The following is a 15,641-nucleotide window of genomic DNA, read 5'->3' on the forward strand; positions in this document are numbered from 1 at the left end:
GATTAAGAACCTAACCCTTGTCCAAATAGTTTAAGGACTCAAGTATTTAGCACTTGTGCCACACCATATTGGTGTCTCTTTTAGATACCTTACATAGAAAAGCATGTTAGCTTTAGGAGGTTAGATAGCTTTATCATTTAGATGTTATAAGTAACAATTGCAGGTTTGGTCATTTACATGAAATCTTACAATAAAACTACTGCAGACCATGTTGTATGCATGAACAATTTCAACATTACACAAGACATAGATCTCACCTAACGTTCCTTATTCCAATATGGGCATTTGGTCTAGTGGTATGATTCTCGCTTAGGGTGCGAGAGGTCCCGAGTTCAATTCTCGGAATGCCCCTTTTTTTAAATAGAGTTGGGTTATTTATTATTTCCCGTGTTCAATATTTTTTCATTTTATTAGTATAAGATCTTATATTGATTTATTATTTATTAGTTATTATACTTATTACTTCATTATAATTTTCTTTTATTTTATTGTATATATCTAAACATAATTGATACTTGTAACTTTGTAATATGTAGAGTCAAACATTAGATGGTAATATGTTATGAGTAGGGAAGGGGTATGTGCGGTCTCTGACATCGTAGGTTGGTTTTTCAAAGTTGAATTACCCAATTTTAATATAGAATACAAAATGTGTCTTACTTGTTGAAGGCTCAAATTCACAGTGCTATGTTCAATGATACGTAAAAAAAAATAGTTCAAAGTAACTCAATAGATTATAAACCTTTTAAAGGTTTGAGGAGTGAGCAATGTAGGACTACCTACTTTGAAATATCACAATTCACAACAATATCTTTGTAGATGATTTCAATATTTTACAGTGTGATAATGCAGCTAACAGCCGAGTTTCCATGCTCTATCAAAATTAAAGGGAACAGTTCAAAAAGGAAACTTCATGGCTTTGATTGAATTTCACCAAATATGACTATAACTATAAAAATACAGAAAAATTCAGCAAGCACAATGGTTAAGGCCTAGAAATTACCCCTGCCCCAGGAAATGGGAGCATAGAAAGAAATCTAAGTGCAGGATCAATCTCGGCATGTTTTGGCTTGCATTGCTTTCAAAATGGTTTCTGATGCATAGTTTGATTTTCTTATTGCATTAATTACCTCACAAGTCACAATAGAACTATGGTATTGAATGTTTTGATAGCATTCTGAGTTGAATTGAATGTTCTTTTGCTTTTGCCATGATCAGATTACATAATTGGATCCTATTGCATATGGATATTAGGAAAAGAAAACTATTGGCATCAACTTGTTTAGTGATTACATGTGGTGAAAGGAGGTGTAATCTTCAGTCCCAACTAACTTACAAACTAAAACTTTTCATATTAGGGCATTTGGTTTATTGGTATGACTCTCGCTTTGGGTGCGAGAGGTTCTGAGTTTGATTCTCGGAACGCCTCTTTTGAGGGTTAGGAGCTTAACTTTTCAATATATACTGGTGTGTAGCACTAGCAGTTAAAAAACAATTAGCTTCAGGTCTATTAGAATGTAATCCAAATTCATTTAAGTTTTGATTTAGGTGTAATTTGGCTTGCATTTGAGTAGGTTATGTTAGTATAAATTTTGAACCAAATTTCTTTTGTAGTAAGATTCTGAATTTAAATAATCATATAAAAAAAGAAAAATTATTAAAATCTCAAAAATAATATAGTATGATTTAATTGATATTATAAATGATTTAAAACAAATATAATATGTTTAATAGTTAAAATTAAAAAAAAATATGTTTTAATAGTTAAAATAATAAAAAAATTATAATATGTTTTTTTTCTACACTAAAAAACTCTTACGTTTCCCCTCATGACGGTGTATTCCCTTTTTGTCAACATTGCAAAATTTTCTATATAAATCCATTTCACTCACATTTTCACACTACGTGCACATTACTCCCACACTTTCACTTTTCAAACCCTAAAACAACCCTTTCTCTCTACAACTATTCTTCATCTTCATCTTTTTTAAATGGCTGAACAACATACCCAGTTCATCTTCTTCAAGGTTAGAAAATATTCTTCAAGAGACTCACAGGCCCAATTTATCCAATTCTCGTGAAGCAGTTTTTGGGTACATGCAGCTGCTGAAAAAGAAACTACTACTTCTTACGTCATGAATAGGAAAATAGTTATTACTGACAAAGTCCATAGTTGATATTATCTCTCATGATGGTAAAGGGAAAAGGATACACAGTGCTAAGATCAACGCTAGGAGAGAAGTTGTCATTGCTCCAGTTATCTTCAAGGAGGAAACAAGCTTTGAAAATGACAAATGTCATAGTGCTAAGGACTTGACTAGGAACATAAGAGTTTGGTTCAAAATTATCTTGGTTTGTATTCACCACATGCCTAGCACAAATAGTTCTGACTACATCAACACTCGTCAGAAGTTCATGTTATTTTGTCTGGAGAAGGGTGTCAAGCTGGGACTTCCTTCCATTTTGTTCAAGTTCATGAGGGATTCTATCCGAGAATCCAGAACTGGCGGTTCTTCTAAGAAGACAAAGAGCAAGTTCATTCCCAACGACAGACTATCTTTTGACATTCTTGTGGAGAGTGGTTTAGTAGATGACCTTCTGGTCAGTGGATTATATCTGAAGAGTATGAGTCTCATTTCCAGAATTCAAAGGCCAAATTTCATTCTTTTTAAGGATGATATCTGTGGAACGAGGAATCCAATTGATGACTACCCAATCTTCACCAAGATTGATCCTCCACAAGTTCTTATGGCATATCTGGAAAATTGTTTGAAGGATGGAGTTGACCCATTGGTGGATCCATTCAACCTTCTTGAGACTTAACCTGATATTCATGGGAAGAGAAAGAAGGAATTAAGAGGCTAAGGATCTTCTAGGGCTCAGAAGAAGAAGAAGATTGATGTCTTTCTAGATGAAGACGAGGTGCCTCTAAGTGAGCGCCAAAAAGTAATGCTTCTGAAGGATACTTCTGGAGTCGTCCAGTATTCTTCAAGAGCTTCTGATGTGACATCTGGTAAGCTTCCTTTTGATAGAACTCAATTTAATTCTAATTCAATTTTGTCTGAAAGGATCTTACTAATCCAGCCTCCTCCTTCATCACAACCAATTGTTTCTGAACTTATCCCACTTCCACCACCTCAATCAACCTTTATCAATCCTATCACAAAAACTCCTTTAGTTTCTGAACCTTTGTCAGAATAACAACAGATACCACCACCACCATCTCCTCTACAATTATAAAATTCACCCATCTCACTACCATGTATTTCTGCTCTCCAACCAACAAATCCAAATATAACAACCCCCGGAACATCTCCCTCAAGAGTTTCTGATGAACACGTTTCTGATGGAACTCCTGAAGGTGTGTTCGACTTTGAACCTGAACCAACTTCACCTGATCATGAATCACCTCCCATTATTTTCCCATTATTTCCTTCTGTCTATGGTCCTGACTTTGATGAGTCTAGAATCAACCTTACTATTAAATACCCTAAACAACCACCAAAATCCCCCATAACTTTGGTAAGGTTCTAAAAAAAATGAGTCGAAATCTAAAAGTCGTCTGCATGAAGCAATGATTGTCAGTCGTTCTTCAGCAAATCCGATTACGAGTGATTCGGCATGGGAAGCTTACAGAAGCTGGATGAATTCCAAGATTTCTAAGCTGAAGAGTCTTGGGTATACTCTTATTGGAAAAAAATTCCGTTATGGGTTTGTTTCCTTAATGGAACTCTGGAAGTTAAGAAACTCCCAACTCTGTGTTTCTGCTCCAGAAATCAAGGAAGCTACTCCTGAGGTTATGGAAGAAGAGGTTGCTCCAGAAACAGAGATTGTTCAACACATTGAGTCTGCTCTAGAAGCTGATGATGCTTTTGACCCTCAAGACTATGTTATGGAAGAAGATGTTAGTCAAATTGTCGTCTCATAAGCTTCTGTCTATCAACCTATCCCTGTTGCACTTCTGAAGCAATTGTGGAAATCAAGGCTGACAAGATGTCAACCCAATTTATAGTTCAATCAACCTAAATTGGACGTTATCAACCCTAATTACAGATGACACCTAATCAAAAAATGATTATGAGTAGTTTGATTATGTGTATGCATATAATGAGGTTGAAAATGATAAGAATGGTTTGAAATCTTGGTTTCGTATAGGTTTTACTCTCTAGAAACCTTTTTAGAAATGATGCATGTATCAAGTATATATATGTAAACAAGTATGAAGCAAAAGGAATGCAAAAGGAATAGAAAATAATGCAAATTTTCAAGATTTTTTAGTGTATGTGTCGACCTATGCAAGTCATATGTCGACACATACGATGGATGTTCCAACCTGTAGAAGCAATGCGTCGACCTGTACAGGTTATGCACCGACCAGTAGAACTAATTCATGTAGAAAATCTCACAAGTGTTATCCAGGTGTATAAAGCTAGAGCTACATACAATGCGAGCAAGATAGGTCCATTGACGAAAATGCAAATTTTTTTGACTCTTATTTATAGAGAAAAATAGACGTGTTGAACTAGAAATATGGAAGATTCAAATATTGTTGCTGATATTTTATGGACATATCCTGATTCAGTGAAGTTGTTGAATATGTTTCATTTGGTGTTGATTTTTTATTGTACATACAAGGCAAATAGGTAATGTGCATCATGATCATTTTTTTTTATCTTTTCGACATACTTTAATTTATCATATTTTTGATTATGTGCATCGTTAACATACAGGTACTGACTACCACTGCTTGAGATTGTTGGTGTATGTCAACAAAATTGAAGTTTTCGGTAGACTTTGCGTATTTGGAACATGAAAAGGAGGAGAACTTTAAATGGGCATTGGATAAACTCAAAGAGTTGTTCTCTTTTGAGAAATTACTACCGGAGGTTGTGGTGACGGACCGAGAGCTTCCGTTGATGAATGCCATGGAAGTTGTGTTTCCAAATTCAACTCATTTGTTGTGTTCATTCCATATTTCAAAAAAATATTAGCATGAATTGTAAAGAGTATGTTAAATAAAAAATACACGAACATTTCATGGATCTATGGAACAACATCATGTATGTTAATAGACAAACTGAGTTTGTCGCACACTTGAAGCACTTTGAGATTGTTTGTGTTGATATTCCTTTGTTTGTTAAGTATGTGAGTGAAACATGGTTGACACATTATAAAGAAAAGTTTGTTGCTACTTGCACTAACAAAGTCACTCATTTAGGGAACACAACAGTGAACCGGTACACAAACGTCATTTTGATGTTATTACATTACTAAACATAATTTAACATATATTTATAATTATGGTTTTTAGGGTAGAGTCTGCTCATTGGAGACTAAAAAACATGTTGACTACAAGCCTGTGATATTTATGATGAAGTTGGGATGTTATGAACACCATATTGAAGTTGCAGCTAGGTTCAATCAGGGTCTCGTTTCAAAAAAGTATTGTCAACATTGAGCATCGGTATAACATTCCATTATATACCAACTTGCACGGTTTTGTTTCAAGGCAATGTATACAACACATTGAAAAGGAACTAAAAAGGGTAAAATTTGTTGGTGCAAGCAAAGATGCTTGTGGTTGCTTCATTAGAACAAAATATGGGTTACCATGTGCGTGTCAACTTGTCAGTTTCCAAATACAAGACAATCTTGTTCCTTTAGAACTAATTCATGTTTTTTTGGAAGAAATTACACATTGAAGAGCATGATGTCAGTCATGAAGAAAGTGGTACACAATTGGGTTTAGAAGCTGAGTGTGAAGAGTTGAAGACATATTTCAATACTTTGGGTATTTCAATACCGTCGGTGAAGTACAAGCCAAAATAAGGGAGTTAAGAAGAGCATAAAGGGTGAAAAGAGTGATGTGCATCGTGATCCTTCACAGTGGGAGTATGGTGGGGGCTTGCAGAGGAGTAAGACTACAAAAAGGTCATGCACGAAACCAACAGAAAGTCAACCGTCAAGTTTGTCGGGTCTAAGTCAATCGTCCACTGCATCTTCGAGGCATTTTTACTTGTCTCAGTTTTATGTTTTCTTGCATCTATGCATTGATGACATTGTTGATGTGGGTGATGATGGAAAATGTGGTTTTCGGGCTATTACAATTTTACTTGGATGGGGCGAAGAGTCATGATCGTTGGTTCGAACGCAGTTAGATACTGAAGTTCATCAACACCCTAAATTATTTTCCAATTTGTTCTATGACACGGTCTCTAAAGTTAGAAATGCCTTACGAGTAGAACAGTTGGGTGTGCAGGGTCGGGATAAATGGATGATGATTCCTGATATGGGTGACCTTATTTCTTGTAGTTACAATATTGTATTTGTCTCCCTGTCAAGGAGACTCAATATTACCTTTTTTTCTCTTACCTTAACTCCACCTATGTATACGAGCATGCATAAAATCATTGTTGTTGGTTTTATCAGCAAAAATCATTGGGTTCAGGTAAAGTTGAAACCTGATTGTCCATTGTCTTCCGTCACTGACCGTTGGAGACAAAACTATACTGAAGATGCAAAAGCATGAGAATCAGCATATGCAAGACAAATTAGGCACCGGAAATATGAAGTTAAGAAGTCATCATAATTGGTTTTGTAATCTTGTATGTAGCACGATTTTTATGGAAAATGTGTATATATTATATGTGGTGATTTTCTTATCGAAACAATTATGTAGGTTTATGTGGAAAAAACCGAAAATTTAAGTTTTTTTTTTTAAATTCTGGACTCATACCAAAATTTTTAAAATTTCTAGAATGTTGTGACGTTTCACAGAAATATCATAATTTTCTATATACCTCTATCGAAAATTTTATAACTTTCGGAAAAACACTTCACACCTCTACCATAAATTGTGAAATTTTCGGTATGTTTTTTATGGAAATTCTAAATTCACGGTAGATATGTCTTTATTACGGTAAAAAAACTGTAAATTTCTAAAATTTCCAAAACTCGTACAGGATATAACGATAAAATTGATATAAATGGGATGTGTCAAGTATAAGTGATGGGTGACAAGTTAAATTCTCAAACCTAAATCCCGGGTTCGAATATTCCCACTTCATCCCATCCACACATAAGAATCATTTTTTAAATTGAAATAGTCATTTTCCACAAATTAATAATTTGTCTCGAACTTTAACAAACATTATAAATAATAGATTAAACAATAGTGAAAATTTCTAACCTATATTTCAAATAATGAAATGCAAATCAAAATATCAATGCCCTAACAAGACAATTAATACTACGAATTATCAAAATAAAATATTTCAACTTTTCAACAGGATTGTTTTGACGACGAATTCAGCGTGAATACTAGTATCTCGATTAACCGCATCGCACTTATCTTTTAGAAAAAAAAATTCAAATTCAAATTCAAATCCAATCAAAACAAAATTTTCCTATCAAACTCAAAATGAGTTCGAGCATATATCCATAAATAGATGTTTTATTGTCATATCTACGATTGTCCGCTCGTATTTTTTACCTTTTCATTATAATAATGTATTATTTTACTTTTAAAAAAACTAAAATTATAATTAAACCTTATTTGAATAGAATAAAAGATCAAACTTACTCCATTATCAAAGACGACTTTCAAACTTCAGCGGAAAACATTTATTACTATCAAATACTTTCCATCTTCCGCGCATGTGCTCTTTTCTCAACAAAAAAAATGGTAAATTGCATTTTCCAGTTATGGTTCTAGGCATTTTCCAAAGAAACACAGTGAATTATAGCTTCCTACGTCTCTTATAAACAAGGATTCATGCTCAGCAGAACAACGAATCTCATAATCAGGTTATTCTTCTTCTCCAATTCCATTGCCTCAAAATATTCCTCTTTGTTAGCTTCACATTTTCACTTCACAATCACATATATTTTCTTTTATTGCCGTAAACTTTTAAGTCTTTCTTAGACTCAATATGCAGTTCTATATTAAAGTTTTGCTCACAGTTGAAAACCCATTTGAATATAGTAGTATGTTTTAATCAAAGAATTTGGCTTTTAAAGAATAATATATGTCTTTACCTTAAATGCCCGTTAACTGTTTGTTGAAATGTTTCTTCGACATGTTTTTGTAGACCTGATTATTTTGGTGCATTATGTTCCGGTTACTTCTGATGCACTGTAAATAAACACGAATTCACTTTCTAAATTTGAGATATGAAAAGGAGTCATACTATAAAAACATTTGGGATACTGAATGTATGCTACACTATAGAATGTTGAGAGTCATGCATTGGATAGTAGTAATATGGTATGAAAAGTGGTTATAAGTGGTGAGCATCTTTGGACTTACAAGTTGGTTTTGTAAACTTGAGTTATGCCTAAATTATTTTTTTAAATAAAATATACTTTAGTTGTTTAAGGCTCAAATTTGCAGTGCTATGTTCTATTATAATTCCAATTTAATATTTTTCAAAGTAGTTCAAAATAGATTATAAACCCTTTTATGGTTTGAGGAGTAAGCAATGTATGGCTTTCTACTTTTGAAATATCACTCAAAATCACAATTCACAACATTATTTTTGTAAGTTTTCATTTTCTTCGATGAATTTTCAATTTTTTTACTGTATGAAAAGAAGAGACCCAATGCTTAAAATATAGCGAGGTTACTATGGATAACAGTCGAGTTTCCTTCCTTTATCAAAATTAATGAAAAATGTTAAAAAAGAGAAAATTTCTCTACTTTGAGAAAAACCCCAATTTCACTAAATAGGACAACACCAATAAAAATACAAAATAAATCGGCAAGCGCCGTGTTTAAGGTTAAGGCCTAGAATTTACCCCTTTCTAGGAAATGACTGCATAGAAAGAAATCAAAGTGTAGCATCAATCTCAATATTTTTTGGCTTGCATTGTTTTATCAAAATGGTTTCTGATGCATAGTTTGATTTGCTTATTGCATTTATTTGTCTTATAAGTTACAATAGGACTATGGTATTCAATATTGATAGCATTCTGATTTAAATGTTATTTTGCTTCAGCCATGAATTGATCACATTACATAATCAGATCCTATTGGATAAGGATATTAAAGAAAAAAAAGATATTGGCATCAACCTGTTTAGTGATGACATGTGGTGAAAAGAAGAGGTATAGACTTTATTCTTCTCCTTATAGAGTTGTCCCAACTAACTTACTCACAAACTATAAAATCTCATATTAGGGCATTTGGTCTAGTGGTATGATTCTTGCTTTGGGTGCAAGAGGTCCCGAGTTCGATTCTCGGAATGCCCCTTTTTGAAGGTTAGTAGTTTAACGTTTCAATATTTTAGTTAAATACAAATATGCTCAGTGTTTTTAATTTATTGTTGAAGATCTGAAAGCTGGCAGGGTTGACTTATTAATTGGTTTGGTAAATATGCATCAGCTTTATGCCTTGAGATGAATGTATTGATACTTTGAACAATGTATTAGTAGTCATACTTATGTTCTAATATGATAAACTCTAAGGTCCATGAGGATGCTGCACAGGATGAGTGGAAATACTAGAAGAGAAAAGATCCTTGGTGAGAAAACGAGATAGGAATATGAATAGGAATAATAGCACTTAAGAGAAAGTTAATAATCTAACACCTATAATAGATAAGATGGTTAACTCTCGACTTGATAGTTTGGACATGTGTGGAGGAAATAAACATATTCTATAGTAAGGAGAATAGATCATTTGAATGGTGATCCAGCTCCTAAATGTAGTGAAACACTGGAAAAAAAATACTAACGAAACATATAAGAAATGCTTAAAAGGCCCATATATTGGCTATATATATGATCTATGTTAGAACATTATGAGGAATTTTTATCCATGTAGCTAATTTTAAACTTGATTCTTGTTGCATATGTGAAAATGTTTGATGTGTAAGCCATTTTGTTTTTAACAATAATATAAATGTAAATTTAGAAATACAACTCCAACCATCAATGTAATGAGAAAATGACAAAAATTAAGAAGTCTAAATTCAAATATTTTGAAAATAATTATCTGCACTAATAAATTCAAAGACAAAAATATAACATCTCAGGGCATTTGGTCTAGTGGTACGATTCTCGCTTCGGGTGCGAGAGGTCCCGAGTTCGATTCTCGGAATGCCCCTTTTTTTTTTAAGATGTTTAGGGGTTAAGTGCAAATAAGTTCAGTGTTTTTTTATTTATTATTGAAAATCTGGAAGGTTTTTGGTTAGTTAGATTAAATACTAATATGATCAATTTTCAAAGTTTTAGTCTTTTAAGATCCGGAAGGTGTCAGGTTTAACTTATGGGAGTGCCTTGCTGAGGTATAAACTGAAAAACATGTTGGTCATAGAGGAGTGTTGTGAGTCATAGTTTATGAAACTTAAACTTTAAAGAAAAATCTAAAATAAAAACTGGATCATCATAAATAATATATATGAAGTATTTTTTGAAACACACTGATTAAGAAGTGTAAGGACTCAAGTATTTAGTACTTGTGTTGTGTGGGACTATGTTAGCTTCATCTGGTGGTCTCATTGTGACGAGCAGACACATAAGCAGCATCTAGTTAGCAGCAGGTTGCTGTTGGCATCACTGAAATGTTGAACAAGTAACTAACAATTGTGTTTTTCAGATAAGCATGCAATCTTACAATACAACTGCAGCAGACCGTATAGACAACAGATTGATTTCACCTGATTCACTCCCCCAAACATGGGCATTTGGTCTAGTGGTATGATTCTCGCTTAGGGTGCGAGAGGTCCCGAGTTCAATTCTCGGAATGCCCCATTTTATCTTTGTTTTTAGTTGTTATTCATTATTCATTTAAAGAAGGTTGGCTCAACAAGTCATGGAGTTTATTTCTTGAGACAAGTAAGTTCTTGTAATCAGCTGTATAAACAACATAACTGCAAGTTCCAGCGCGAAAAATGACTCGTAATTGTACCTAAAGGTACTTGGCCATAAAGACATCCTAAAATGAGAGTTGATAATGATTTAGAGGAGAAAAATGGGAGAGAGGTTATGCCAATTTGATTTGAATAACCTCTGAGTCAATTAGTTTCTAGTAAGGCGAGGTTTCAAGCAGGATTGTTCATGGGATCTTAGTTAACTTATGATCATTCATAATAGATCATAATAGGAAATTTAAATAAAGGGTAAATGAATAAACAATTAATTTAGTTCATTAACTATCGGTAGTTTAACAATAGTTTTTAAAATATTGAAATCAACCCGAACATTTATAAATCATTTTTCCATTCAACTATTTAGTTATTTGGTTAAACTCCCGATAAATTAAATAGTTGAATGAGGAAGTAATTTAGGGACGTTAATTTTAATAGTTTAACTATAAAACTAATGAAAAATTAATTATCAATAGTTACAGATCATACAACATATAACTTTAATATTAAGTGAATATAAGTGAAAAGAAATCTCACCCTAAAAAGTTGATTTTATAACGTTGAGTTTGATTCAGTCATATTTTTTAACATAGTATCAAAGTCTAGTTTAAAATTTGATAGACCACTTGCTATCAAGTTTTATCTATTAGATTATATGTCATTTATTTATATGTTTTGGATATTTAGTCTTGAGTTTTATGAGATGGTAAGAATATCAATTTAAATTTAGATAATATGATGTGACAATCTCATCCTCGGACAATCACATTATAATTTGATTGCCTGAGTTTGTAAAGGTACTGATATATTATATTTTTATCCAAAGAAAGAGACTTATTTCAATGACAAATACTTATGAATTCAAAGGTCTAGTTGTTTCTCCTTATGGGTTTTGGTGTAAGTCCACCACCAATTAGAGTACTTCATCTCTAATTTCCCGCGACACGAAAAGTATTTAAGTGAATAAACATTCGAATGGCAATGAAATCGCTACCGAAATTTATTTTTCAAAAGAGAAAATATTGATAAAATCCTAAAAGAACAAAAATATGATCATCGCAACTAAATTCGAGTTCAAGAGTCGGTTATGCATAAGGAAGTTATTAGCATCCTACGATATACGTTGAAAACAACGATCACCTTTAGTTAGTTTTCACAAATATAAGTGTTAGTGTTAAAGTTTCTAGTTTCTTCTAATTACTATGGTTATTTACATGAAAAAGAAAAGAAAAAAACAAAGAAAAAAGTTTTTATTAGGATGTTTGACAAGACATTGAGTCTCGCTCTTACGTATCTCCGAGTGCAATGAGGAATTTAAAGTTGCGTTGTTCTTGTAGCAAACGTTTGTAGGTTGGTTGATTTTAATTACGAAAAAGAGTTTAGTCGCGCTATGACGGAAAATTACTCATTGAAAAAAGACTCGCACTTTGTCGCGCCGCGAAAAATACAAAGTCGCCACGGAACTTTAATTATTCCAAAGGAAAGGGAAAATAGTGATAAAGCCCCAAATAAGAATGGTATCGCAACCAAGAGCGGATTCAGAAGTCGGTTATTCAAGGGGAAGGTATTAGCACCCCTCACATTCATCGTACTCGATGTGAACCACCTGCTTGTATCAATGCATATGGATGTTGTTTGCTATCGGGAATGCGATGAATAAGAATAAGAAGGGAAGAGGATAAGTTTTAAATTAGTGTGATCGCCAGGGATTTGGGCCCTTGTGCCTACGTATCCTCATACGTGCAATGAGGAAGTCAGAGCTTCGTAGTTCCGCTCACAAACAAAGTGCGTGTTTGGCTGTTTTTATTGAACCGTATTGACGTTCGCGCGCTACTGTTCACTTGCTTGTATGCTCGAGCATGGGAGTGGAAAGTATTTGTCTGTTTGCGATCAAGTGGATGCACTTGAATCTCACTTTAGCAGTTAAACATTACTTGCTCACACATGGAGGCTTAAGCTCCGTTCATGGTAGAACGGAAGTAACACGTCTTTTTTGAAAGGTTTGAAGAGTTGCATTGAGGTAAAAGATGATTTGATTTGTTGGAGTTGATTTTAGTACGGAGACAAGCATCAGACCCTTGGCTAGATACAATCAACAGTCCAAAAACTTGGGAGTTGAGAGGAAAATGTTATCCTAACCATTCTTTTTTATCCGAAAGAGATTTGAATTGTGAAAAAGGTTTGGCAAGTCTAATAAATGGAACTTAGATGGAGACAAGTATCTGACCGTTGACTAAGTACGATCAACAATCAGAATACATGAGAGTTAAGAGGAGAATGATATCCTAATCATCTTGTTTCTCCCTCATAGCACCTATATCTAACTTGTTTGAATCATTAGATATTTTAAAGGGGAAGTCAAGTGTCGGGTCCTCAAGCTAGGTACGACCGACAACCTAAGTACTTAAATGTTGCGTATGAGCATGTATGCCCCATTTTTTGCATTCCGTTTGTTATGAAAATGTTTGGAAAAGGGCATTTGATGTTGGATTTCCGATGAATTTGAGTCCAAGCTTATTTAATCTTCTGCAACAGATTCGGGTTCTCTGTTCCCAAACCGGGTAAGAAGAAATCCTTCAGTAATTCAGCCTTAGGTTCAATCTCCATCAAGTATCCCAACTGTCTCATGACCAACAAACAGTTGTAATTGATGCAACCTCGAGGACCCATGGGTGACACATTCTGGAAGTCTCCACAACTCATGATGACTTGCTCTATCTTGGAAGTAAGAAGATACCAAACCACGACATCACTAGTAAGGAAAGAAAACTTTTGAGACCACTTCAAGTCTTTCAAAAAGTCTACCCATGGCCCCTTTTGAGGCACGTGGGATAGAAGCCATGTGTACAACAGTGTGTTGGCGTAAGCCATAGATGCCAATACTTTTTGTACTTGTATCGAATTATTTATTAATAATAAAAGTCTTTTTCTTTATTATGTTTGTTTAATAAAGTTCCTAGAATAGCTAGTTCATTTAATGTATCAAGTGTAACTTAATCATGAGATCCCATTAAACATAAGGACATTATTCTTAAAGTATCTGTAGTCGAGCTTTGTTGTGAAGTGGGATAACATTAAAGCATTAAGACTATTACGTATATAGACTGATGATCACATCTCATGGATCATGGATAAGGAGTTATCAAGTCTTAAACATAGGTATGAATATTAGGAGTAATATTTATACTGGATTGACCCGCTATGAGAATACTAAATAGAATGTTATGCACATGGTCATAAGTTATTCTCATGGTGACATTGGTGTATACCATCTTTTGACCTGAAACCACTATGGATCCTAGATGTATAGTCGAGTGCTTTATTGCTGATCAAATATTTTTCGTAACTGGATGACCATAAAGAGAGTTGATGGGTACTCCACGAAGTATGTGAGGGACATGAGTGACCTAGATGGAATTTGCACAACCTGTGTAGCAAGATAAATGTCTAAGGGCCCAATATTGAACTGGACAAGGATGACACGGTCTATGCCTTGTGTTCAATATAGACATAAAGGAAAAAAGGATAATTGTACACACAAGTATGATCACAAAAAAGGATTTTTCAGATCACATGACATTTATGTGTCTTGTGTAGCAGTGATGTGTTGCTAGTGACCGCTAACTGTTTATTATGTTAAATACATGATTTAATATAATTTCCAATGTCGCGAAAACCTACAGGGTCACACACAAAATGATAGATTGATGAGAGATAGAGCAAATAAGAGGCACCATAAGGTACGACGTACTTAAGTGAATTGTAAAACATCGCAAGGTACGGTGCCCTTAAGCAGAATATGAAATATGGTAAGGTACCACGCGCTTAAGTGATTTTTGGTATACCATAAGATATGAGCCACATAGACTTAAGTGAGCTTTTTAGCTTGCAACCCAAACAAGTGGTTCTATAAATAGAACCCTTGTGCAGAAGCATTTTACTTGATAAAATTTTGTTTTCTCTCTCCCTCTCTCTTACTCACTCACTCAAAGTCTTCATTCGTAACAGCTAGCACTGAGACTGAAGGAATCCATTCGTATGAACTGAGTAGAAGTGTTGTCACCATTCAACACTCGTGATCAGTCCTTAGATCTGGATCAAAGGTTTCAATCACCACAAAAGGTAAATGTTTCTATCACTGATCATGCCCATTCGTAAGGATCACTAAATCAAAAAATTTAATTTCCGCTGTGTTTTAGGTCACAATTTTCCTTCACAGTGAAACACAACTCAATAACACGCATTTCTTATTTTCATGCCTATTGTGTAAGCAGTAATACACATTAGACTCCAGATCAGGGGCATGATTTCGAGATACGAACATGCTGATGATAGGAGGGTTTATATAGTCATCATTATTGGGGAATAAGATGACTCCATAAATCAAGAGGGATAAAACAACACTGAAGGGTAGCCATTTCCCTTTTTTCTCTAAGGCCAAGCTTTGTCTTCCAAGAACTTCCTAGAAAATTCCCTATGTGCCAAACCAAGGGTTACCTCTTCAACAGATAGGTGTAATGCTTCAGCAACTGACTCAGACATCAATAGTTCACCTAACTTTGTAAAGGGATGGTGATCTTTCACGTACCAACCCAACAACCTCTCGTATTATTTAGTTGTCGGGGCCAATTTAAAGTCTTTAAAGGTGAAGCATCAAAGTGTTGGATCATAATATTGAGATAAGGCCACCAAGGCTGAGACATATACAAACATGGTGAGAAGATCCAGGATCTTTCCATATTTACATATGAAGTTGTTCTTTTTGCATGGAGT

The 15,641-nt window shown here is 34.1% G+C and overlaps 4 non-coding genes across 4 annotated transcripts; all 4 read left to right on the top strand.

Annotated features, from left to right (window-relative positions):
• The first annotated feature begins 279 nt into the window (after positions 1–279).
• Positions 280–351, top strand: TRNAP-AGG (transfer RNA proline (anticodon AGG)). The gene has a single exon. It is a non-coding gene; the product is annotated as a tRNA-Pro (tRNA).
• An 8,826-nt stretch (positions 352–9,177) lies between these two features.
• Positions 9,178–9,249, top strand: TRNAP-UGG (transfer RNA proline (anticodon UGG)). Its single transcript has one exon. It is a non-coding gene; the product is annotated as a tRNA-Pro (tRNA).
• Positions 9,250–10,033: 784 nt separating this feature from the next.
• TRNAP-CGG (transfer RNA proline (anticodon CGG)) lies at positions 10,034–10,105 on the top strand. The gene has a single exon. It is a non-coding gene; the product is annotated as a tRNA-Pro (tRNA).
• A 574-nt stretch (positions 10,106–10,679) lies between these two features.
• Positions 10,680–10,751, top strand: TRNAP-AGG (transfer RNA proline (anticodon AGG)). The gene has a single exon. It is a non-coding gene; the product is annotated as a tRNA-Pro (tRNA).
• The last annotated feature ends 4,890 nt before the right edge of the window (positions 10,752–15,641 follow it).

This window comes from Lathyrus oleraceus, chromosome 6, assembly GCF_024323335.1.
Source record: "Lathyrus oleraceus cultivar Zhongwan6 chromosome 6, CAAS_Psat_ZW6_1.0, whole genome shotgun sequence".
Taxonomy (NCBI): Eukaryota; Viridiplantae; Streptophyta; class Magnoliopsida; order Fabales; family Fabaceae; genus Lathyrus; species Lathyrus oleraceus.